The sequence below is a fragment of the Ursus americanus genome, chromosome 6 (assembly GCF_024610735.1).
Source record: "Ursus americanus isolate L20-20 chromosome 6, mUrsAme1.1.p, whole genome shotgun sequence".
Lineage (NCBI taxonomy): Eukaryota > Metazoa > Chordata > Mammalia > Carnivora > Ursidae > Ursus > Ursus americanus.
In genome coordinates this window covers 57,937,536-57,963,297 of record NC_142132.1, presented here as the reverse complement: position 1 = coordinate 57,963,297, position 25,762 = coordinate 57,937,536, and the positions used below count along the sequence as shown (strand labels likewise).

General features: G+C 35.9%; 1 protein-coding gene and 1 pseudogene across 5 annotated transcripts in view; one reads left to right on the top strand and one right to left on the bottom strand.

The window, feature by feature from the left end:
• Positions 1–23,516, top strand: part of LOC148109815 (small ribosomal subunit protein uS10 pseudogene) — a 28,722-nt pseudogene extending 5,206 nt beyond the window's left edge.
• The window catches only part of CTNNA3 (catenin alpha 3), a 1,641,479-nt gene that overhangs the window by 242,207 nt on the left and 1,373,510 nt on the right, over positions 1–25,762 (bottom strand). The window lies entirely within an intron of this gene.

The window sequence follows — 25,762 nt, the reverse complement described above, 5'->3', positions numbered from 1 at the left end:
GCCAACTAAATACCCTCAACTGCATCATGATTTTTGAGAAAGGATCCTCCATATTCTAGTAAATCTCCATCCTTCCCAAAAGAAATATACCCTATACACACATGTGCACACATACACTCTCAGTAATTAAATATTGCCTATGGATTTACTTTATAGAGAAAAAAGTTTACAATGAAGAAAGAAGTTTCATGCCATATTTACACATCCAGCAAATATTTTGGTGCTGCAGAGTAGAAAGAATCTGGAGGAAGATCATCCTAAAGTTTTAGACTATGTTTAGATATCCCAATCATTTTCAGTTGATAACAAACCTTGATGTAAGCTGGTAAGTAAACTCCACGAATTCATTATACTCAGTAGTTTGAAAGAATAAGCAAGCCTAACTATAATGACCACATGCAAATAAATTAAAAACTCTTTTTATCCCCAGTTTTATAATAAATACTCACATGCTTAACAGGACCAAGGAAAACCCTAAATGATCGAACATTTGCCTTTGATACTAACTTCACCTCCCTTGTACCTTAAACTTTAGCCAAACTAGTCTGCCTTTATTTCCTCAAAGATAATACTTTCTCCCAGCAAGGAGTTTTTGCACTTTTTCTGTTTGCCTGAAGCATTTTTTACACCTTTCAGCTTGCATAAGTAAGTCCCTTTGCATGTAAGTTGACTTACAGTTGTGTTTCATTCACTTCAAATGATTAGCTCTGATTGAAATTATACTGTTTGTATGATTATTTGATTGATTCTATTTCTTCCACAGACAGTCATTTCCTGAGAACAGGGACCATCTGTTTTTTGTCCCCTACAGCATCTCCACTGTACTGTACAAGGTCTTATAAAGACTAGGTCCTCAATAATTTTTTGTGAATAAAATTGGTGAATAAATCAGAGAACTTCCTTAGGAAAAATAAAGGCGTATGTTTCTATTTATTGGCGGTAATGAAAGACATGACCATTTACCAGGTCTATTGGGAGAAAATAGAGTGATAAGAGGGTCTGGGAATAAAACCTTGATGAACTCAATATATAGCAGCTGGGCAGAGCAGGATGCTACTGCAAAGGAGTCTGAAAGGAAGTAGAGTGGTTGAATAAAAACTGTGAATGTGGTGTCACTGATGAGAAGGGAAGTCATATGACACCAACAAACCTCAGGGCAAAAGCTGAACTACATAATCCGAAGGAATTATCATTTCAGGAATTGTCCCTAAAAGTAATGCTGTATTGTCTAAAATCAAATGTGAATCTAACAGAGGTTTCTCAATTACATATTAGTAATTAATTCAGTTATCCTTGTTTCTTAGTGTTCTGCTTCATTTATCCCTGTGTGAGAGCACAATTCACAGCAGATTTCTTCCCCAAAAGCATGGCAACATACACTGGGCTATCTTCTATTTGTTAATAATCCATCTCCTAGCTCTTGTGGGTGCATAACACTCACTGAAATCAGTAAGAATTATGGGCACAGAAGTGCTGCAAGGCTGACTCTGTATTACTCAAGGATATATTGCCCATACATAGCCAAATAGCACTTGGATAGTCTGTGAATATAATTATAATAAAACCCATTATGTCTTTTCTTTCAGGGAGAGGAAGAAAAAAATGATGAAAATTTAAATATGGCATATTCTGGAAACAGTGTGCTATGGAACAGCCACAGGGATTTTCAAAACTTGATAATCTAAACATAGACAACTGTTTTAATGTAGGAGCAATTGATTCAGGAGCCATAGTATTGGACTACAGGTATAACCTGGGAGATATTTTTTTGAATAGCAGAGTTAACATTTTTCTTAGTAAAATCTCAAGAAGATAATTCTGATTAAATTTCTCACTAAACCAAATGAGCCAAAATGGGTAGATTTAAAATACAAACTATTTTACTATTGAATGAAATTTACATTTGTTGAGAATTTGAAACAGACATGTGAGAAAGGATAATGCCCACTAAGTTTCTTTTCTCAGGTTTACCAGTATGCATATCCTATTCACTGTCCTCCTACAACGGTCCCGGTGACATGACTCTGCACAGCACATCATCATTCACCAACAGAAGCCTATTTATGCCACTAGACCAGCACTGGAAGGACCAGGTTAAATAAATTTATGTTGAAAATCAGGCTCTAGTCTGCCTTTTCCCCACTACTGAGGTGAAGAGAATTCCTACATGTATTTTGTATGTTATTCAAGTGACTCAAAGGAAGGCACATTGTTCTAGGAGAAAAATTAATTTAATTTGCTATATGAAGTACAACCAAAGACCTTTCTCTTAATGGTGTGACTGAACCTGTACTTTAAAAATGACATTAAACCATTTAGGTAGACTCCTATGTATAAAGATTTATTTTAGATAGAACATCTCCAACAAAACTAGAAGGATCTTTATTATATTGGCTATTGATAGATGGACCCTACAGATTTCACTGCAACTACATATCACTGAGAATTAAAGAACAGATCAAGAGCTTTCCAGCATCATTTTTTTTTTCAGATGACCCTTTATTTCCTCTATAGATAACACTGCTGAAAACAGGTTCATTAAGACTTTTCCATCAGTCAGAAATATCTAAAATGCAATCTTTGAGCTGCTATGTCATATACTACCAGTGGCCAAAAAAAGGAAGAAAAAATTAAAAAAAAGACATTCTTACATTTAGCTAAGATTGTGAGTACTTGCTGACATCATTGATGATATAAATATTATTAAGAAGAACATTACTACAGATGAATTTATTTGTAATGTCAGCATCAGGTCATTTTGGAAGGTATGTGTACAACCTTATCTCTCTTATCAATAGAGTACATTCATTCAATACCAGTCACATACCAGGTGCTGCAGCAGAATCAAACCAGATGGTCCAAGAATTCCCACATGGGAGAACAAACTTGGGCAAGTCTTTGAATGCAGTTTATTTAAATCTTTCCTACTTTGCCACAGAAAACTGTCAACTGGAGTAAGTCACTATGCTAAGGCAGAGTGAAATTAATGGAACATTATCAATATCTCCTCTAATTTTTATTGCTTGTGCCACCTTGGGCAAAAGATCTATTTTTATAGTGAGATGAACACATATACAGAATGTTAACAGATTCTGAAAAAAGCAAAATCCTGCTGGGTGAACACATGCTAGCTATGGCCACAATAATGAACTATAAATTAAGGTTTTTATTTTTTTTTTATTTTTTATTTTTTTAAAGATTTTATTTATTTATTTGACAGAGACAGAGACAGCCAGCGAGAGAGGGAACACAAGCAGGGGGAGTGGGAGAAGAAGAAGCAGACTCATAGTGGAGGAGCCTGATGTGGGGCTCGATCCCATAACGCCGGGATCACGCCCCGAGCCGAAGGCAGCCGCTTAACCGCTGTGCCACCCAGGCGCCCCTAAATTAAGGTTTTTAAAGCACTGCCATCAGTGTGTAAAAATACCTAAGTCTACTACCAATCTCCATACACACACATACACACTTAGCCACAGAGCATCGTTAGCAAAGATATTTGTGATAGTGAAAGAATTCTAAATCCTTCAAAGGAGGAAATTATTAAAAGAAATAATATAATATTTATCCAAAATAGTTCTACATAGTTTTTAAAGGAATGAGGTTTATATTCAGGTTACAAATTGGAAAGATACACATAACATATGGTTGAATGGCCAAAAGAAAGAAAGTTTAAGAAAATGTAGCAGGGGTTAAAACCTTTGAAGTCTATACAGGCCAACCAGACAACTTCAGTGAGAGAAGTAGGTGTCCAAGTCCAGATTCCCAAGAAAACAGGATCTGAAGCAAACCTTAGGTATTGAGACTGCAATCCCAAAGCAGGAAGCTCACAGGGGAAGAAGAAGAGGTGTGGAAAATCAAACGAGAGGCCACGCAAAGTCAAGGTGTATTTTACCAAGCTAGCTATGGCCTCGTGAAAAGACCCAGTTGGTTGCTTGGCCAAAGAAGACATTTCCAGGAAGCCATACAGAACCTCCCTGTCTCTGTACCTCAGAGGAGGGAAAGGAGAGGGATATGTTTGCTAATTCCTTGAGATCTCCTACCCTTCACTGATTCACATTTGCATTAACCACAGGAATTAGTTTGTTTGCTTCCAGGTGGCATCACCTGGCCCCTTGGATGACTTCTGAGGAAAACCACATTCCATGCCCCATCAAGGGACACTTTACATAAGAACAGAAATGGTAGAAAGAGCCAGAGACTCTTTATCCAATAAGTTTAAGCAGGGTGCTCCAAAGCAGTTGTGACTCCTGCCACACAGGCAGGAGCCACAGAGGCTATTATAGCTCATTCCAGAGGTTGTCAAGCATCAAAACAGAGTTAGAAACCAAGGCAGACTCAGCTGCAGTGATGGCAGCAGCGCTGGGATCCTCCGTGAGCTACAGACCAAGGGCCCACTAGATATCTGTCTAGTTGAGTGAAACAAGGCAGGCTCATAAATTGGACCTGCTATATATTAGGCAGAGCAAATTACAATTGACACTCATCCCTAGTGATGGAAATAGAGTAAGGAATAGTAGAAACCCAGAGGGAACACAACACAACCATGCTGCTACCCAACTCTTAGAAAACTGCTACCATACAAGGACATTGGTCCAAAGTACAAAGGTTGCATTAATTTGTAATTTAAATCAATGCATAAGCAAGACATAAGAGTTCTACTCTTCCTGGTGTCCAGAAGCCCAATGACAGACAAGAGGTACAGCTTGAGGAGAAATTCTTGAAAATTTTCACAAATTATTTTTAGCGACATTGTGATATCTAGGAATTATGGAAACAAATAAAAACCTAGTAATGCCTGCAGTTTTGTGGGGTGTTTTTCTTCTGAAAACAAATACCAGCTTATAAACCTTGTGACTTAGGCTTACAAAAAAAAAAAAAAAACCAACAACTATGTTCATCAACTCGAGAGGATAAGAATTTGGTTCAGAGATGCCTGGAAAAAGTAACACATGAGGGAACTATACAGGGGAAAATGATCTACAGTAAGTGGGAGTTTAAAAAATATCACTAAGAGATTGGTTTTGTTTTGTTTTTGATTTTGATTTTTGGTAGGAGGTTAAAAGAAGGGTTGAGAAAAAAAAAACTCTCCATCTTTGGAATCCCTTAGAACTACATTAATTCTAATTCCTAAGCCTGTCTAAGGATTGGGGAAACAAATTTTACTAGCTCCTTGTTTCTTTTCCTCTTTACAGATAATTAAATTTCGGTTATATTCTCTCTACTTGGTCAGGAACTGCTCAATAATTTATTAATATTCTAAAATTTTATTGGCATTTCTCATCTGAGACAATTTATTTTCCCAAATTCAGTTCTTTTGTAATTATATATTATATATATCTATAAGCATTGTTAGTGATATCTGAAGAAAAAGCAAAGTGTAATCTATGTATAATCTATCACCTATAATTAGAAGGACAATCCTTATTTTAGGCAAATTCTCTCATAGACAATTATAAGAGGTATGACTTTCTGACTTATTTGGTGAGTCAGTACAATCTGGGTAGCAAAACCAGACAAGAAGAGAACAAGTAAATAAAATCATAGATGAATATTATACACGTGCACAGCAAACAATTAAATAAAACACTACTAGCACATTGAATTTGCCAGAGTGTGAATAATAATTAACCTATAGGAATGCGGGATTGTTCAACATCAGATAATCTATCAAAAACTTGAGCATATTCATATATTAAAGAAAAAAATCTATCTTTTCAATAGTAGTCAATAAAATTCAATACTAACAATAAAATGCCTTAGTATACATGAAATAAAAGGAAACCTTCTCAAACTAACGAAAATTATCCACTTAAAAACCTGTAGCATATATACATTCGAAACATTCTATGAGGTCTTTAATCCCCCGCCTATTGCCTTCAGCACTTTAGTGAGAACAAATACTGCTGGGTCTTTTTCTTCCTTTTGAGGATTTTGAAGAAACATGTTTTCATTCAGCTGGGCTTCTAGAGAATCAATATGATAGAGACTATTTTTTTCAACTGCTCTGTGAGTAAGTGTTAGTAGTGTACACTGGAAGATCAAATCTTCTGTTTATCCTGACCAACACAAAATTTTCTTTTTTAACCAAAGGGCTATTTCCATCATGTGAATAAATGCTTCTCGCTGCTAACTTGACTCCCTACTTTGTTTTTGTTTTCTGGCCTGATTTTCAAAGTTGGCACAATATCCTTGGCCTCCCTCCTTTGAGGAATCTGAATTGAAAGGTGATCCTAGCTACTCTTATCAAATCACATAGCAGAAAGCTAGCCTAAGAAGTACCAGTTTTAAATAAAAAATCTCAAAAATTATATTAAAAACATCATAATGTGGGGTGCGTGGGTGGCTCAGTTGGTTAAGTATCTGCCTTCAGCTCAGGTCATGGTCCCAGGGTCTGGGATCAGGCCCTACATGGGCTCTCTGCTCAGCGGGGAGCCGGCTTCTCTCTCTCCCTTTCCCTACCACTCCCCCTGCTTGCGCTCGCTCTCTCTCTGTGTCATATAAATAAATAAAATCTTTAAAATTAAAAAAAAATCATAATGTAATATATTAAATTGTTTTTAACCTCATATCCAAAAATGCTAACTACCCAAGTGAATACATCTCTCTTCTGGTAGCTGACTCTGTTGTTGTTGCTTGTTTTTTAACCACACAAAGAGAATCCTGTTTTGTAGAATGATGTCCATACTCAAACATTTTAATGGGTCGAAAAAAAAAAATTCAGGGCTATACACTGTCTCCTGCTTCAATCAAGATGAAATATCACCACATATTATCTCACTGCCCTTTAATCTGTTTACTTTATCCATTCATTCATTCAAGAGAGAGCGTGTGAGAGTGGGGGAGGGGCAGAGGGAGAGGAAGAGAATTTCAAGCAGACTCCTTGCTGAAGGCAGAGCCCCTTGAGGGGCCTAACCTCTTGACCCTGAGATCATGACCTGAGCTGAAACCAAGAGGGATGCTTAATCAACTGAGCCACCCAGGTGCCCCTTGTCAGTTTACTTTTTAACTAAATACTCATGGACTCCACATGGACAAGAAGTGGGACTCAGAAAAAATAAATTATCAACTTACTTTAAACTCCCTGCTACCATATAATTCAGCCATCCTACTTCCGAGTACATATCAAAAAGAACTGAAATTGGGATCTCAAAAGAATACCTTCACTCCTGTGTTCATTGCAACACTATTCCCAATAGCCAAGATATGGAAACAACCTAAATGTCTATCAATAGATGAATGGATAAAGAAAATGTGGTATATAACATATAATGTAATATTATTTGCCTTAAAAAAAAAGGAAACTTTGCTATATGTGACAGCATGAATGAACCTGGAGGACAGTCACAGAAGAACAAATACTACATTATTTGACTCATATGACATAATCTAAAATGGACAAACTCATAGAAGCAGAGAGTAGAACAGTCGTTTGCCAAGGGCTGAGGAGAGGGGGAAAATGCAGAGTTGTCACCTAATGGATATATACTTTAAGTTATTCAAAATGGATAATTTATGGAGATCTGCTATAAAACACAGTGCTTTTGGTTAACAATCCTATACTGTACATTTAAAAATCTGTTAGAAGGTAGATCACGTGTTAGGTGTTCTTTTCAAAATAATTAAAAAAAAATTCTTTCCACAAAGTTTTAATGACCAAGACCCACTCAGAAGCACATGTATACACCCATATACCAGCACCCCCCTACACACATGTACTCATCTTGTCTCAGAGAGAGTCAAGCCAGAGCTGAATATCCAACAGATCAAAGGTGATTTCAAGGAAGAAGAGATGTTACAGAGGAAGGCTTCAAAATCAATGGGACAATGTCTTACATCAAATCCAGGGGGGATGGCAGAAAGGCAAGGATATACTCAGAAGCAAAGGGGTCTGTAACTAAGGTCAACGGAATGAAGTGAACAGTTTCTGAAGCACAAACAAAAGTAAAATAACCTGGAGTGATCACCTGACCACCAGTTCTTACAAGGGTGATATAAGTTTTGAGATAGGAATGGAGTTATTAAATGCAGAAGCAGTTTGAATAAATACTAGCTAGTTTTGAAATGATGATTTAAGCTCTGTGATGAAGTTCAGTATAAAATATGGATGAGAGTATCACAATCACTGGACTTCTCTTCAGAATTGCATTGCAAATGTGTCCAATAAAATTTTCTTCATGTAATTTCTAATTTATGACCACGGGCAGTCCTTTTATATTTCTGTTCAATCCTCCTATTTCTGAAATATGCATACAAATCACATCCCTGTGCTTACAGTATTTTACTGAAATCTTGTTGTATTAAACATTACTCAGCATATAAAATCTAACTTAAGAGCTGAGGTTTAGGCAGCATTTTGCTGTAAGGCAAAATTGCTTTAGGTCGCAGTTTGTAGAAAACATTCTACCTATAATGATTAAAAACTCCAAATCACCCTATCTACCTCATGATTCCAGCATTTAGATTAGAATTTTTCTTACTATCCATTGTTACTGACACCTTTGAAACCAGTGTTGCTAGTTCATATGACACCTTGAAACTCAGTTCCTTTAGCTCGTTTATTATAGTGACTGACTTCTAACGCAGAACTTATCACCCAGTATTTCTTTATCTTCAAAATTTAGAACCTTTTTAGGTGATATCAATCCCATTCTCATTAAACTACTAAACTTTCATGTCACCCAAGGCAAACTCTCTACATCACATATTTCTCTTAGCATTTGCTTCTCTAGCTTACTTCTGACTACACTTTGCTCACTGCCCAGACTAAGATTCAGCTTAGTTCTGTCACTGCTGCTCCATCCCAGGACGCTGGGATCATGACCTGAGCCAAAGGCAGATGTTTAATGGAATGAGCTACCCAGGTGCCCCGCCCCCTTGTTTTTTAGTTTTAATATTTTTGGGAAAAGCTAGAAGAACTGCCCCGTTGTAACTTTTGATACCTAATTTCAACTGGACTTTCATTCACAATTGGTATTCTTTTCTTCATTTTGTATTGGTGTTCTGGTGAATTCCCCGTAAGGCCTATTTCCTATGTCCTCTTCTCCACAGACCAAAACCTTACTTTATCTCCTTTAAGCTGATGCTGCCTGAAGACTTAAACTGTGTGGTATTGCTTATTTCATCTATTCTCTCCATTTTTACAAATAATTGTCTCTGTAATACCCTTATTTCTCTCCACTGAAAGAACATGTATATTCCATTTTTCTAAGGTTGTTTTTTTTTTTTTTTTCTAGACTTGCTATAGACCCCACTGCTATCTCAACCCACTTGGTCATTTATACTTCTTTGATGGTTTACCTCTACTTCTAATCAAAGAAAGCTATGGCACCTACTTTAAAACTTCAAAGAAATCATTGCTTAATATTTAAATGATTCTCTTCTTCTTTGATTTCAAACTTCCAAAATGGTCTGTATTCCATATTTCCAACTTCCCCTTAATACCACTCACATAAATGTAAATGTCCAGCACATTATCTGATCAAACTTTTCTTTCTTTCCAGTAAACACTGGTATGCTTCAATCTTCTTGGGGTTTTTTGAATTATATATCTTGCTGTATTTCTCTTTCTTTCTTTTCTTTCTTTATTTCTTTCGTTCGTTCGTTCTTTCTTTCTTGTTTTTTCCTTAGAAATCTGGCTCATCCACCACAGCTTTGCTTTTTATCTCATCTTCCGTAAGCACTTCCCAATGCTCAAATCTTGGTCTTCCTGGTGAGAACTTAAGCTCTTTTAAGGTGTTATAAATTAATTAGCAAAAAGATTTTGTACTATATGTATATTAGTTTTTGGATTTTCTCAAAAGAATCATATTTAGCAACATTCTTTCCCTTCATCAAAGGCTTCTTTTGCACTTAATTAACAAGAGACATAACTATGAGAGCAGAACAGCTTTATGGGCCGTTAATGCTGAGGTCCAAGCTACAGCTCGTGAGAAAAATAACCCAACATCACAAGCAAAAGTTTGGAGTTTGGGTGAGTATCAACCTTACAGATCCACCTCCATGACTCTCTCCTAATGGAAGATCCAACCAGTGGTGAAAAACCAGCTTTATCACCACATTTTAGCAAGGTTAATAAGATCTCTCAGAACAGAGAAAATAATCACTATGGCATTAGTTGAAATAGCGAAGTATTAAGTCAATGCTATGCATTTAGAGAACAACATAAAGACAAAAATCAATTTCAAGTATAAAATCAGTAAAGCCTAAGTATAAACTAACAATAATAAATAATGCTTCAAATGCCACTATCTTTCAGGGAATGCTATAAAAATGTCTCCGAATGGTGACAAGCCCATGCTTGTTGAAATGAACTTTCTGGATTTTCAAGAAGACACGGGTAGTGCAAGGAGTGGTCCCACTCTTATGAAAACAAAGCAATAATCATGGGAATAGCGTAGCATAATTGTAGTGGATTTTAAAAAGAGGTATGAGAGACATAATTATGAAGCAGGCATAAGCTCAAAGGTTAAAATATCACCAAAGAATGATGCTCTGGCTTTGAACAATATCCTTTGGAATTAATTTTTCCCCAAGGAAAAGAAGAAAAAAAACTCCAGTGACTAAAATTACTTAATTTTATTAACCCATCTGAAAAATTATGAACAGCTAGCGTTTCTACGTAAAATAATATGCCCAGTTAAATTTGAATTTCAGATAACCCACAATTTTATTATATTCTTAATATAATTATTCTTCATTTATCTGAATTTCAAATTTAAATTGATGTCTTATATTTTTATTTGCTAAATCTAGCTTCCCTAGAAAGACCTAACTGGTGAATGTTTTCTGTGTTGATGTTTAACTACTGCTGGTCCATCTCTCCACCCCTCAAGACTGTAAGTTCTAATCGAGACCATAATCTTTCACATTTACTAGTATATCTTCAGCATCTAAAACTCCAAATTCTAAGACAAAGTTTGAAGGTATAAGAGGTAGGAAGGTAGGGCTAGGATCAATTTCAGATTCACTTCCATTCTTGTTTTCTCATAAAGCTACTAAGCATTAGTAAAAAGCAAAAATCATCATCACATCCTAAAGGTCAATAAGAACACCTTCATGAAGAATAGGATCTTGTAAAATAATTACCTTAAATAAAGGAATGAAAATGAACCACTCACATTGTTTTCTCTCTCCACTTCTTGGTTATTCCAAATAGCAGTCAAGTTTTCCCTGTTTGACAAAACTATGTGGTAGCCGATAAAAGCAATCAACACATCTAAATTTCTCATTCAGACTCTTTCTCTTTTTCTCTTTCCTATCTTGTTAGACAAAATAACAACCCAATTGCACTGATAAATCACTGAAGAAGAAGGAAAGGAAAATAACAACTTTATTTCCTTTATTTTACAAATCAAAGGACTAAAACTCTCATAACTATGAGTTCTTTCCTGACCAAAACCTTTTACTAGTTCTGTGTTATAAAATAATCTGTCCAAAGGCTTGGTATGGTGTAAATACACTCCAAGATTCTGCCCCAGCCTCCCCCTCCAGATGTGTACCTCATCACAGTACTGAATACTGTCTCCTAGCACCTATTACAAGTATTCCAGAGTTCTCCCTGGCCCATAGGTGACTACTTCCTCCCTTGCACTCCCATCTGTTTATGTATATATTATCAATTTAAACATCTGTCTTCTCCTGTTAGTCTGAGATACGTGAATGCAGGGACCAAAGCTTACTCCTGCTGGAATGACTATCGTCTATTCAAGTGCCAGGGCACATAGTAGAAGCCCAAGGAGCTTTTGACAAATGAGGAAACACATACATAATTAATGGTGTAAACAATATCAAAGTGTAAGTACTGTGTTTGTTTGTTTTTTGCCAACCTATAGGATTGAACTAAAGATCTGTCAAAATTAATGTAAAAGTGACAATAAATTTTGAGATGAAATTTATCATAAAAATAAGTGTCAGCAATCTCTCAACCTAACAGACATGCTGAGAAGCCTGCTCTAGAACATACACAAAATTTTTCTATTTTCCACTTTTCTGTCCATTAATTAAATTTTATTTTCCTTCAGGCACAGTTTGAACATGTGGAGTATTTCTTATTCCATTGTGTTTAATTTCTATACTACTGTATTCTGCAGTTTTTCATCACATACATGCATACACATATACACTCACACACTATTTTGATAATAATGTGGATGAAGCAGATTTTGAAATCTAAACACTTTTAATCAATCACATTGCTTCTATAACCACATTTTAAGTTCTCAGTTCCTAATTTAGAAGTGAATTTCTAGAATGTAACTGGTGTGAAAACTAAGATTTGCTTTTGTGTGCAAGGTATAAAAAGCCAAAAAAAAAATCTGTACTAAACATGTAAATCAAAATTAGTATATGGTCAGATGGTAACTCGGCTTATTGTGTGACTATTTCATAATGTATATAAATATCAAATCACTATGGTGCATACTTGAAGCTAATACAATATTGTATGTCTACTATTCTGCAAAATAAATAAATAAAAATAAAGCCAGAAAGCTACTGAAAGGCAAAAAAAGAAGAAGAAGAAAAAGAAGAAGAAGAGGAAGAAGAAGAAGAAGAAGAAGAAGAAGAAGAAGAAGAAGAAGAAGAAAAAGAAGAAGAAGAAGAAGAAACAGCATATGGTTATAGATACGATTTTCTCTTTTAAACACATTTTAAGCAAAATTTTCAAATGATAAAGATATGTTAGTTGATGCATAATCACCTCATCATTTTCAAATTTTTCATTTCACTTCGATTCAGGTGGTAAATAGATATAAAATTATAAAGTTATCTACATAATCTGTCATTATTGTGGATGTATTATTTATACATGTATTAACAGACCTTTTATTAATTAACATTGAAGAAAAAATACTATATAAAATTGGTGATTCTTTTTATAAATGTAAGAGGTTATCCTTTATTTGCCAAGTGTCAAGTACTATGTACAAATTACTAAGCTAAGCAAGCACACTGTTAATTTAAACCTCATTATTCTCCAAAAGATCAGTAATATTATTATCCCCCAATTTGATTTAAAAAAATAGAGACATATAAATTCAATGGACATACTAAACTCTAAAAAATTACTTTGGTGGGGGCGCCTGGGTGGCTTAGTCGGTTAAGTGTCAGACTCTTGATTTCCACTCAGGTCTTGATCTCAGGGGGTGAGATCGAGTCCCACATCAGGCTCCACGCTCATCATGGAGTCTTCTTGAGTTTCCCCTCTCTACTGCTCCCTTTGCCCCTACCCCTGCTCACTTTATCTCTCTCTCTCTCTCTCTCCAATCAATCAATCAATCTTTAAAATAAAGGACTTTGGTTACATAAGTATTACTTAGAGAAAAGGTGGTCACCTTATATTTGATTCCTTACAAATTTAGTCAGTTCACCAGGTGTACTCTCAATGTTTTTATTTTGGTCAACAGGCTTAGGAAACATTCAATCAATTCTACCTTTGGCCAACTATATGATTGGTCACCTATATGATTTTTTTAAAATTTTATTTTATTATTTTTTAAAGATTTTATTTATTTATTTGACAGAGATAGAGACAGCCAGCGAGAGAGGGAACACAAGCAGGGGGAGTGGGAGAGGAAGAAGCAGGCTCCTAGCGGAGGAGACTGATGTGGGGCTCGATCCCATAACGCCGGGATCACGCCCTGAGCCGAAGGCAGGCGCTTAACTGCTGTGCCACCCAGGCGCCCCATGATTTTTTTTTTAAACAAAAAAGTATAACAACAATTTAGTAACTATTCCTGGGACATCATCTCATAATTATTAACTATCAGATATAATTTTAAATAAACAGTTTGAAAATCAGTGTATCAGAGTAAGTCGTCACCTTTTGGAGATCATGTAGATACGTCTATAGAACAAATGAGTGAATGGGAATGACCTAATTTTCTGGGATATCTGTGAAATAAATTTTCGAGTGATAACATTACCCATATGTTCATTAATTCGAATATTTCAAAAAGAGTTAGGTTTTCTGGAAAATTGTTTTAGATGACTCAAAGACTCAAAAAAGATGAAGCTGCTGAGGTCTCAAGATGCAAATAAAGAATGCAAAGAAATGTGTTTGATGAAATCTGGGCAACGGCCAAGTAATAGTTCTCAATTAAGATGTTTCATGTAATTTTTATTATAAACATGTATATTTAAATTTATATATTAAGTAATTTGCAAATATTTGACTATTTCATCTATACTCTGATTTTTTTTAAGATTTTATTTATTCGACAGAGAGAGAGAAAAAAAAAAAAAACAAGTGGGGGAATATCAGAGAGAGCAGGAGAAGCAGGCTCCCCACTGAGTAGGGAGCCTGACATGGGGCTCGATCCCAGGACTCAGGGATCATGACCCAATCCAAAGTCAGACACTTAACCCACTGAGCCACCCAGGTGCCCCTACACTCTGAAAGATTTTATAGTTAAATTGGCCAATTAAAAAATTGTTTCCTTTGTAAAATAAAAATTGGCTTATATTATGGGGTATTTCTATTTTAGGCATATCACAACATCACCTCTGTTATTTAAGTAATAAAAGAATCAGAATAACCAACATCTGGCCACATGCACAGCCTGGGCTTTTAACTACTGTCTACTTAAAGTGTGTATCTACTTTGCTACATCCAATTTTTTAAATATAATCCACAAAATAAAATTATACATTGGTAGCCTTTAATACTTTTTTAATTCAAGTATAATTAACATATAGTGTTATATTAGTTTCAGGTGCACAATATAGTGATTCAACAATTCTATACATTACTCAGTGCTTATCACGATAAGTATACCCTTAATCCCCTTTATCTATTTCACTCATCCCCCGACCCCTCCCCTCTGGCAGCTACCAGTTTGTTGTCTCTATTCAGGAGTCTGTGTTTTTGTTCGTCTCTTTTTTTTTCTTGGTTTGTTTATTTGTTTTTGTTTTTTTCTTAAATTCCACATATGAGTGACATCATATGGCACTTGTCTTTGATTTATTTCACTTAGCATTATACCTTCTGGGTCCAACCATGCTGTTGCAAATGGGAAGATTTCATTCCTTTTTATGGCTGAGTAATATTTCATTATATATATTCCATTACATATATATATATATATATATATATATATATATATATATATATATATATAAAATCACATCATCTTTATCTATAAACGGACACGGATTGCTTACATATTTCGACTATTATAAATAATGTTGCAGTGAACATAGGGGTGCATATGTCTTTTCAAATTAGTGTTTTCCTTTTCTATGGGTAAATACCCAGCAGTGGAATTACTGACTCCTATGGCAATTTTATTTTAATCTTTTGAGGGATCTCTATACTGTTTTCCACAGTGGCTGTACCCATTTGCATTCCCACCAATAGTGCACAAGGGTTCCCTTTTCTCCACATATTGGCCAATACTTGTTATTTTTTTTGTCTTTTTTATTCTAGCCATTCTGACAGGTGTACAGTGATATTTCATTGTAGTTTTGATTTATATTTTCCTGTTGATTAGTGATGTTAAGCATCTTTTCATGTGCTTGCTGGCCATTCATAGGTCTTCTTTAGAAAATTGTTTATTCAGGTCCTCTGCCCACTTTTTTTATTCAGATCATTTGGGTGTCTTCTGGTGTTGAAGTCTTTAATACTTTTTAAAGGCAGCCTCTTGGCAGATGAAAGGATGTGTATGTATATTCAGTTGACACGTACTTCCTCAGAACTCAGTATATTTTGGTGAGTGCAAAAAAGCAATATCTAACCACAATTCACCTTAAAGGAGAAAGAGTACAAAACTAGACAAGGAAGAAAATAAGCTTCCCTGATATATAATTTATAATGTTATTATTAATATATATTGTTCTAAAAGGTATGTATTTTGATCCTTAAAGGTCATGCTGTGATTTTATGTCATTTCTGAAATTTATCCATTACGTTTCATGAAAAAAAAATGTATCTAGGCACTCTGAGGAGGATCTATTTTACTGTATGGGGTTGGTATACTTTTGTATAATAGGCAACCAAAGACAGCAGTGTTTCTTTTTCCCAAAGAAGAACATTATTGAGAATAGACAATGTATGATTCTCCCATGTTCGAGATATCTGGATAGCCATGAAATAAGCTAGAGAATCTTTTCCAACATGTTATGCATGCCTTAGCCATATATTTTGCTCTCATGTTAGTCTTATCTTCAAAATAAGCCCATCTTCTAGACATGCCATCAATTTATCTATTTTGTCAAAAAAAACAATGTTTAAAAGTGTTGCCTTTACATAGTGAAACTAACCATGGCAAGAGGTGAGAAATGGAGTAGGCGAGATGTTTACTGAATATATTAATTTATTTAGCTCTAGGTATCTTATTGCTTTTTAAATACATGAGTTCAAATTTTTAAGAACTGAGGGCTGGTGGTGATCATCCTGCTCTCACCATACTATTATGCTCATGTGGATTGAAATGGTGTTGCAATGCCCAAATCACTATTTTTAAAGTCATTTTCTACCTGATGTATTTGTTCACATTAATAAAAAATTATTTGGCTACAGTCATTCATAGCCGCTGAAACAGCAAAACGCAAGCTAGTCCAAGATGATCTAATTTGTACTTGCTACCACAATATTTCTTCCAGGCACAATCAGCTACTCTGTCAGCAACAGTGAACCTCCTCTCTGTATGTTTAATGAGAAAATGTGGAGAAAGAATATAAAAAAATATTTTTATCAGGGCTCAATTTTCCATCCCACTTATAGTTTCAAGATTCCCAGACAGTAGACGAGGCTCCGGCAAAGGTGAAAAGCAGCTAATGATTCTGGTTTCTCATTTCTGGAATAAGAACTAGGTAGATAGATGGAGAGGGAAATTGTATAGGATTTAGTAATTCTGTAGCTATTCAAACATGGGAAAGAAAAATGAAAAGAATTTTAAACTCGCCAATGCTTTTCTCTTTACATATTCACAGGAAATAGATTACAAAGACAAAATACAACTGCAAATGATATTGAACTTTATGAGCATTCCTAGACTGATAATATCCTAGAACAATATAGTAAAGCTTAACTAAATCATAATGTAATTGCCACTAAATAATAATAATTAAAATAAATAGCATTTGTAGAGTACTGTGCAGTTTCCAAACTGCTTGGATATATACATCATTCTGTATTTATATCATCCCTAGCAAACACATAAAAACGAAACCTCCCTAGGATGGTTTGAGAAAAAAAATTGTTTAATCAAATTAATTTGGAAAATTGTACTTAAAGGAATTTTAAAAGGTGAGATGTATATTAAAAGACTATAAATCACTAGAAAGTAGAGTCAGTTTACACTGAAAAGTAACTTCTTCCTGGCCTTGGATTTTGTTCATATGTACTGTTCCGTTTAACTACATGATGAAATAACGCCTACTTTCCTCACATACACCCCACATACTACACGTTCCCACATAAGCACCATTGTTTCAATAATACGAGGATTCTCTTCTCCCAGGCACCAGGGGCATCAATGCCCAAGGAATAGAAGACCAGGTGGCTTTAGGCCCCTGCACTTCAATACCCATCTCGGCCCCCACCAATACCACCCTGAGCATACTCAGTGTAAAGCTGGTATGCTTTTTATGCAAATGTATATATTTGAAAGATCTCCAACCCCATCCTCATCTTCTCAGGAGGTGGCAGTATTTAAATTGCAGTTTAGAAGCTCTGTATATGTCAATAAGTAAGATACTTTTGCAGTTAAAGTAATAACATAATTTCTGTTATGTCATACTTATTTATTTATGCATGTAAATTTATGCGTGTACATAAGTAAAGACCCTACTTTAACTCAGGCACTATTCTAAGATTTGGGGATATGTACATGGGAGGGGAAAAAAAAGCTGCTACTGAGGGGAAAGACAAAAAATATAATGAATGGGGGCCCCTGGTGGCTCAGTCAGTTAAGTGTCTGCCTTGGCTCAGGTCATGATCTCAGGGTCCTGGAATCAAGCCCTGCATCAGGCTCCCTGCTCAGTGGGGAGCCTGCTTCTCCCTCTGCCCCCTGCTTTGCCCCTCCTATTGCCCCTCCCCCTCCCACTGCTTGTGCTTTCTCTCTCTCTCTCCCAAATAAACAAATGAATTTTTTAAAAAATATATAATGAATGAATAAATATATGGTATTTTATAAGGAAAGAAATGCTACACATTGCAACAGGGTAAACAGAATGAGTGCACACAACAACGGACAGTTAGAATTTTAAATAAGGAGATTAAGGTCCATCTCACCAATACGGTACATGTGGAAGAGAGGTGAGGGGGATGAGGGAGAGGTGCATGCATACATCTGGAATAAAAAGATGCAATTCAAAGAGAACAGGTATTGCCAAAGCCCTGAGGTAGGATCATACTTGGCATGTTTGAGAAACAATAAAAAAGATCAGTGTGGAGAAGTGGGTGCATAGAAGGTAGAAGATGCAGACATTAGAGGCATCTTAAAAGGCAATATGTTTTAAGAGGCATGAGAAGAATAGAAGAGTCAGAGATAAGCACATTTTCCATATCTCCATTTTTTATAGCAGTAAGTTAGGTTCTGCTTACAAATTGGGACTATAGGATAGTAAGCCGTGTGGACTCAGGACAACTTGAGCGTGTGTTTCTCATGATTGGTTGAAATATGTATATGTTGTGGCAAATATCTATGCATTTTCTATATGATTTAATAAACACTTCAGTCTATACTCTAAGTGACTTTTATATGAGAGTAAGAGAGACAAAACAGAGAGAGATGTAAACCAGAAATATGTAGTAGCTAAGAATGCTTTTCTCTAACTTCATTCTGTTTTCTGGCTCTCATAGCTTGAAAACATAGTCAAATATATTACTTGATATAGATTTGTAAGAAAATTCATCTAGCATATAACATCTAAGGTGTGTTAAATTAATTTTTAATTGACCGTTTAAAGTAATGGCATTGTACAAACAAGCTGGAGTAAAATAAGAATACATATGGGAAAGGATCTTTAGGCACTGAAAAACAACTGTGCCATGTATGGCTAGAAAAAGCTTAGGTACGCTAGGGAGCATGATTTCAATATATAGCTGTTATTGGAGAAAAATAACCATGATCTTTTACTATCTTCCTATAATCGAGTAAAGCAAACAAGATAATAAAAACATCAGATTCAGAATCTTAGCTTACTGAAAGAATAGAGCCTCAATAGGGTCAAAGTTTCTTGCATTAAAAATAAAGGAGTACTTTTTTTATCCTGATAAGGAAAAGAAAATCTCCAGTTATTACATGATCTCTTAGGCTTAGCAATAAAAAAGAATTTCTTTAGAGGTTGGCCTACTTCACAATTCCAGAGAAAAGCCACTGAGTGTGAATATTTCTTTTAATGGATGCTTTAATGTTATTTTCAGGTAGCCAGTAATTATAACTTTAGCCTAAATAAATACATACATTTTGGTACACTTATTTTCACAGACATTTACATTTACATGATGTGTTCTCTAAAACAGCACTAACTACAACAACATAATATGGGTTTTTATAAGGCAGGTAGGATATCAGTGTGTCCTGCACATACATAAAACTATGCTAAGCAGATGGGGTAAACCACAACGACAAAAAGGACCCGACATAACTGCATGAGGTTCACAAAACAATTCACATAGAGTTTATTTACAAAATGTCTTGAAGGCATGATCTCACTGAATATGATAGAATTATAACATCTATCTAGGACCCAAGCCTCTGTAAATACAGGAAGCCACGTTCTTGGGTGGGTTACCCACCCTGGAATGTTCTCTGATTTTACATTGTAGAAAGAACACTTCCCATAAACAGAGAGCTCTCTGGGGACATCTACAGGACTAAGTGGTAACTCTCAGGGAAGCAATGGTTGGGGAAATTTTGGTCATGCTGTATCATTAATGAATTGCCTGATTTATAACCAATGTAAATTTGGAGCTGGCTCCCTTCCCAGAATGCTTCCAAGCAGCAGCACAGCAGCAACAGAAACACTATCGACACAGGAAAAGACAGCAGTTTGAGGAATTAAAAAAATTGAAGTTTTGGCCAAGGCATAAAGATATAACGGATGCTGTGTTCCAAAGGGAGAGCCAGACCTCATGGAGAATATAAAAAGTGAAATAGTAAAAATGAATAATGTAACACTTCAACCTTCTCCACATCAAAGCTCTAAGGGGCTTCAGATATGGGGACAGCAGACATGGGCAGCATCTGCGAAGAGATTATTTAGGGAGAGAGTTGTGCTGTGAGCAGCCCCTCCACACCAAAAGGGAAGAATGGGAAGGTGAAACCGGAGTAAATGAGGGCTATAGCTTTCAATGCTGCATGTTGTGAAGATTTCCATTTAGTATTTGCATAATGTATTTATTAAAGTTTAGCTTTCTCTGAGGAAACTATCACTAAAACAAGAATGACAAGAGATGTCCTTTTTGCCCTATGTTGTACAAATGGTTCCATTACAACCTATAAATGTATCATTTATCACAATCCCTTTGCAAATTTCTCATTAAAATAGTTTCCTTCAAGAATATGTTCTTCCTTTACTGAGTTTCTACTTATAATTTCATAGAATATTTAGATTATCTTTAAATAGACAGAAAATATTTATTCTAATAATAGGTATCCTCATATTTGCAGATGAAGAGAAGCAATCCTCATAAATTGTAATGCCCATATAGTATTCCAAATGTCTTTACTTGCTTTGGGGTATTTGATATAGATTATAGATTTTAAAATTAAAAAGCAAAAAATAGTAATTTATTCATATATCATACTAGCTAAGATAAATTAAGAAGCTATACCATTTACATGTCAGAGAAAATTTGTATTATTGTACTAATACTTAAAATAGATATAAGATGATTTCCAGCATAATTTATTATCTTATAATCGGGTATGAGCTAAGCTGATGAGAAGAAATATTGAAACCATCTTGCAAATCAGTAGTATTAACCCACCTTGGCCTCCTAAATCAGTTCTGGACTCACCCATCACAGACCATGAACTAATTTAAGACTCCCAAACTTTTTAATTCGGAGCATTTCCAAGTGCCTACGGCTGTAAGACAAGTTTCAGGAAGAAAGAAGTGACTAAAAGCCCAATTCACAATAATGGGTTTAATATGTAAGAAATGGCAGGCTACTGCTTTGCAAAGCACATTTTCTGCTTTGGCCCTTGGCCATATTTACCCAAATTTCTTAAGGGGATTTCTTTTTTCTCCCTTAGAATTGCTTCATGAAAGTGGAATTCAAGAAATTATTTTAAGAGTCATTTAAAATGGGAAGTCAGCAGAAGCTGGGGTTTTGGTTGATAGCAGCCAAAAACATTGTAAGGAGCATTGGAGGCTGTGTAATTTTGAAAGGATTGTGTTTCTATGCATTGTATTCAGTAGTCTACAAGAGCAAAAATGATAAGAAAAAGAAATTTAGCAGACTCTATTGCCAGGGATGCTGGCAGGCTGCCAAACACACAGAGGTAGCAAACATTCCACCTCTTTGACTGTCTTCAGAGTAACATTACCCTTCACCTGCTAAATGAAAGAAATGGTGCCCATTGAAATCTGCAGCGTGAAGTTACACCCGCTCAAGTTGTGCTTGCTTTTCCTTCATACAAAATATTTGTGTATCTGCTAGCAGGAGGTTAAATCCTTACCTAGCATATAAATTGTAGAAAATATCATGTTAATTGTTGATATGACAGTAAAGATATAAAATCTTAGTTAAGTGTACTTCATTATATTGTGTCTGACAGTAAACTGGGATAGTTGCATTAAATTTACTTTTGCTGCATTTATATATACGAATTTATATACATATGAAGAGACAGAGAGGCGGAGTTGGGGGTGGGACGGGCAGCCTAGAGAGTTCAAGACAATGTATTCTTCCTTGTTTCAAGAAGTAAGTGTTGCTTCCTGTCTCTTATTGTCTCTTATAATACAGCTGTTTGGTTAGGATAGTTTCTAATTTTCTAACACATTACTTATCATTTAGGCATGTCAGGACAGAGAGAAATAATATACATATCATCCAGTTAGTGGATTTTCTGAACATAAAATGAGGAGAAAAGAGAAAGAAAATAGTGTTTCCTTCTGATTTTGTAATGGAACGTATTAACCTTGTCTCTTTGGAACAAGAAGTCTATTTGTTTGAGGAACTGAGCAACCTCCTAGAAAGGAACTCATTCTCTGTGAAATAGAAGCGATGTGCATAATCTGTCCAAAAACGCAGGCTGGTGGCCCGAGGGTAGAGGAGAGTCTCAGTATAGTGTGATGATTTCCCTTGAAGTAGCCTTTGGCCTGATACCCTGTAAACTTGTGACTCATGAGCGACTCTGAAAAAAGGGACACTTTCTGTTGTTGTGGAGTGTAACTCAATACTTGAAAAGAACAAAAGGGGAAGAAGGATCTCTTTCCAATGTGGCTTCAGTACCCAGTGGAATCTGATGTGCACAGAGTAATGGGCAAGAAATGAGTCGGTGAAGGAACCTACAGGAGGTGACAGGACCCAGAAAATGTAGCACAACTTCAGAATGGCTGAATGGACGACTGCCATCATGAGCCAGTGCAGAACACAGAATGTTCATGAACAAATCTGAAGGGAAACAGTAGCAGAGGAAAATATAGGTGCCGGCACATTGTGTTACTGTTTATTCAATGTTTAAGCCAACACAGACCATGTGCTCTGCCATTTACAAACATTATCTCATTTGATCCCCATGGTAAGTCTTTAAATTAGATATTATAATTCCCATTTTGCACATGAGGCAAGTGATTATGTAAGAGTAGATGTTTTAAAAGCATCCACTTACAGGTATCCTCCTCCTTTTTTCACATTTGAAAACACAAAACATGTCCATCTCTAGGGCTGAGGAAATGGAAATGTTGGATTGTAAATCAATATTAGAACAGCAAAAGTAGGAAGTAATGATGCTAATAAGAATTTATAAATAGAACAATATATGGTAACTGTTTACACACACTCCTGAAGTGGTGGCAGAGAGAGACTGCTAGCTACACTTCGAGGAAGACGCGGTCCAGCTGCACTGGGGCTCTGTCTGCCCAGAGTTTCTGATGCAGCTCCTGACTCCCTGCTGTTCCCTCTCACAGAGAAACAGGGGCATCAGGAAGCCGCACCGCAGCCGTGGCTTTTAAAGATACGGGAAGGACACCTGTGGAACCAGAAGTTATTCACCAAATTAGAATTACTCGAGCCAGCAGCAGGGAAATCTTTAGAGAAGGAATGCCCTAACCTGATGAGAGGGCAAGGGAAAAGAATCTTCAAGTGAAAGGACCAGTCCAGATCCCACCAAGACTCTGAGAATCACTACAAGAAAAACTCGTGGTGAAAGTTCTAAGACTTGGTATCGTTTTCAAGTGAGGATCCACAAATGGCGCATTGATTTGCACAGTCCTTCTGAGATTGGTAAGCAGATTACTTCCATCAGTATTGAGCCACAAGTGGAGGTTGAAGTCACCACTACTGATACTTAAATCAACCTTTTTATAAATTTATTATCAGTTGTTTAAAAAAAAAGATTTGAAGTGAAAATATAATTTAAGGTCTAAGATAAAACACGATGAAATTACTAATGGTTCTAAATAAGACCACTGAAATATGAATAACATAAGAACTGGGACCAATAGTTTAAAGTATCAAAGGCTTATGCCATGGCTATACCCAAGAAGGAAAATCAACGTTTCAAGAATGCCACCCCCAGGAAGTTGGGGTGATGGAGGGCACTTGTGATGAGCACTGGGTGTTGTATGTAAGTGATGAATCACTAAATGCTACTCCTGAAACCAATATTACACTATGTCTTAACTAACTGTAAATTAAATAAAATTTGAAACAAATAAACAAAAAGAATGCCACTCCCTGGTAAGAATAACACAAGCTGTAAATTATCCATTGACCATGAAATTCTGGAAGGATTTCACTCTCCCCCTCTGCCCCTCCCACACCATCTCTTCACCTCTCTTTTGTACAGATTTGAAAAGTAGGAAGCAAGGAAAGGTAAAATCTTAAGCCTCCTATGCTTTCACTTGCAGGTGTTTTCTTTCTAGCCTCCACATAAAATTTTTGTCACCACAAATTATCCTAACAAATTAACTGTGACCTTGTAAACTAATAAAAATGGTTAGGCAATTTATCCACAGTTAATAGGTAACAGAGCTGGGGTTTGAACACTATCTGATTTGAAGAGCCATGCATTATTTTTTAATCTTTTATTTTGAAATAATTGTATATTTACAGGAAGTTGCAAGATAGTACACAGCGCTGGCATGCACCCTTCATGTTTTACCCCTCAATGGTTACATTACCTGTAACTACAGTATAATATCAATACGAGGGAATTGCCATTGGTGCAAAGTGTGTATGTACTTTCAAGTCATTTTATCCCATGTGTCGATTCATGTAACCACCACCACAACCAAGGTACAGAACTATTCCATACCACAAAGATTTCTTTCAGACTACCCTTTTAGAGTCACACTCACTCTCTCTCCCTATCTCTAAATCCTGGCAACCATTAATCTGTTATCCATGCTATATTTTTATTTCAAGAATCCTGTATAAATAGAATCATACAGTATGTAAATTTTGAGATTGATTGTTTTTCACTCAGGCTAATGCCCTGAGGTTCATTCAAGATGGGTTCATTCATTGCACCCATTAATATTTTGTTCCTTTTCATTGGCGAGTAGTATTTCATGGTACAGGTAAATCACAGTTTGCTTAACCAATCACATGAACATTTTGAGCATTTCTACTTTTTGACTATTACAAAAAGCTTCTATGAACATTATGTATATATTTTTGCATAGACTTAAATGACCATTTCTCTGAAATAAATTCCCAGAATATAATTGCTGCATCATAAGGTAAGTATATATTTAGCTTTTGTTTTTTTTAAGAAATTACCATTTTTTTCCAGAATAGGGAGCCACGTTTTAACTGCTCTATTTTAGTGCTTCCTAAATTTAAACAAGCCACATCCACAGTAGCTGTGGTAGCCAGCTTCTGATATGATCCCCAGTGATCCCTGCCTCCTCCTGGAATCTACTACCTTGTGGAATCTCTCTCCATGTTTTACTAAGATTGGAATGTATGGCCAAGTTATGACAGAAGTAATGGTATATACTTCCACGATTAGGTTTTTCTCTTTCTCTCTTCTCTCTCTCTCATTCTCTCATCATTTGTTCTAGAAGAAGCCATGTTGTGATAAGCCCTATGAGAGAAGCCCAGTGGCAAAGAACTGAAGCCTCCTTCCAAAACCACATAGGAGAGCTCAGAAGTGAATTCTTCAGTCCCATTTAGGGTCTTCAAAAACTATAATCCGGCCCAATACCTTGACTGCAACCTTATGAGACACCGTAAGCCAAACTCAACCAGCTAAGATACTCCAAGATTCCTAACACACACACACACACACACACACACACACACACACACACAGTGAGATAACAAATATTGTTTTAAAAAGCTAAGTTTTGTGTGCTTCACTATGCAACCATAAATAGCAAATAAATATTTTGATAAAACAGGTATAATGCTACAATGATAAGAACTTAAAATATGAGAGTGGCTTTGAAAGTAGGTACGCCATGTTGTGTGAGCTGAAAAAAACTGCAGGGATTTTGAGATTAGGTTATACAGAACTGTAGCTTCTCTTTTGTGTTTCTCTCTCTTTCTCTTTCTCTCTCCCTTCCTTTCTCTCTCTCTTTCTTATCACCTTCTGTGGGAAAAGACATGTTGTGAGTAGCCCATATGGTAAAGAACTTAATC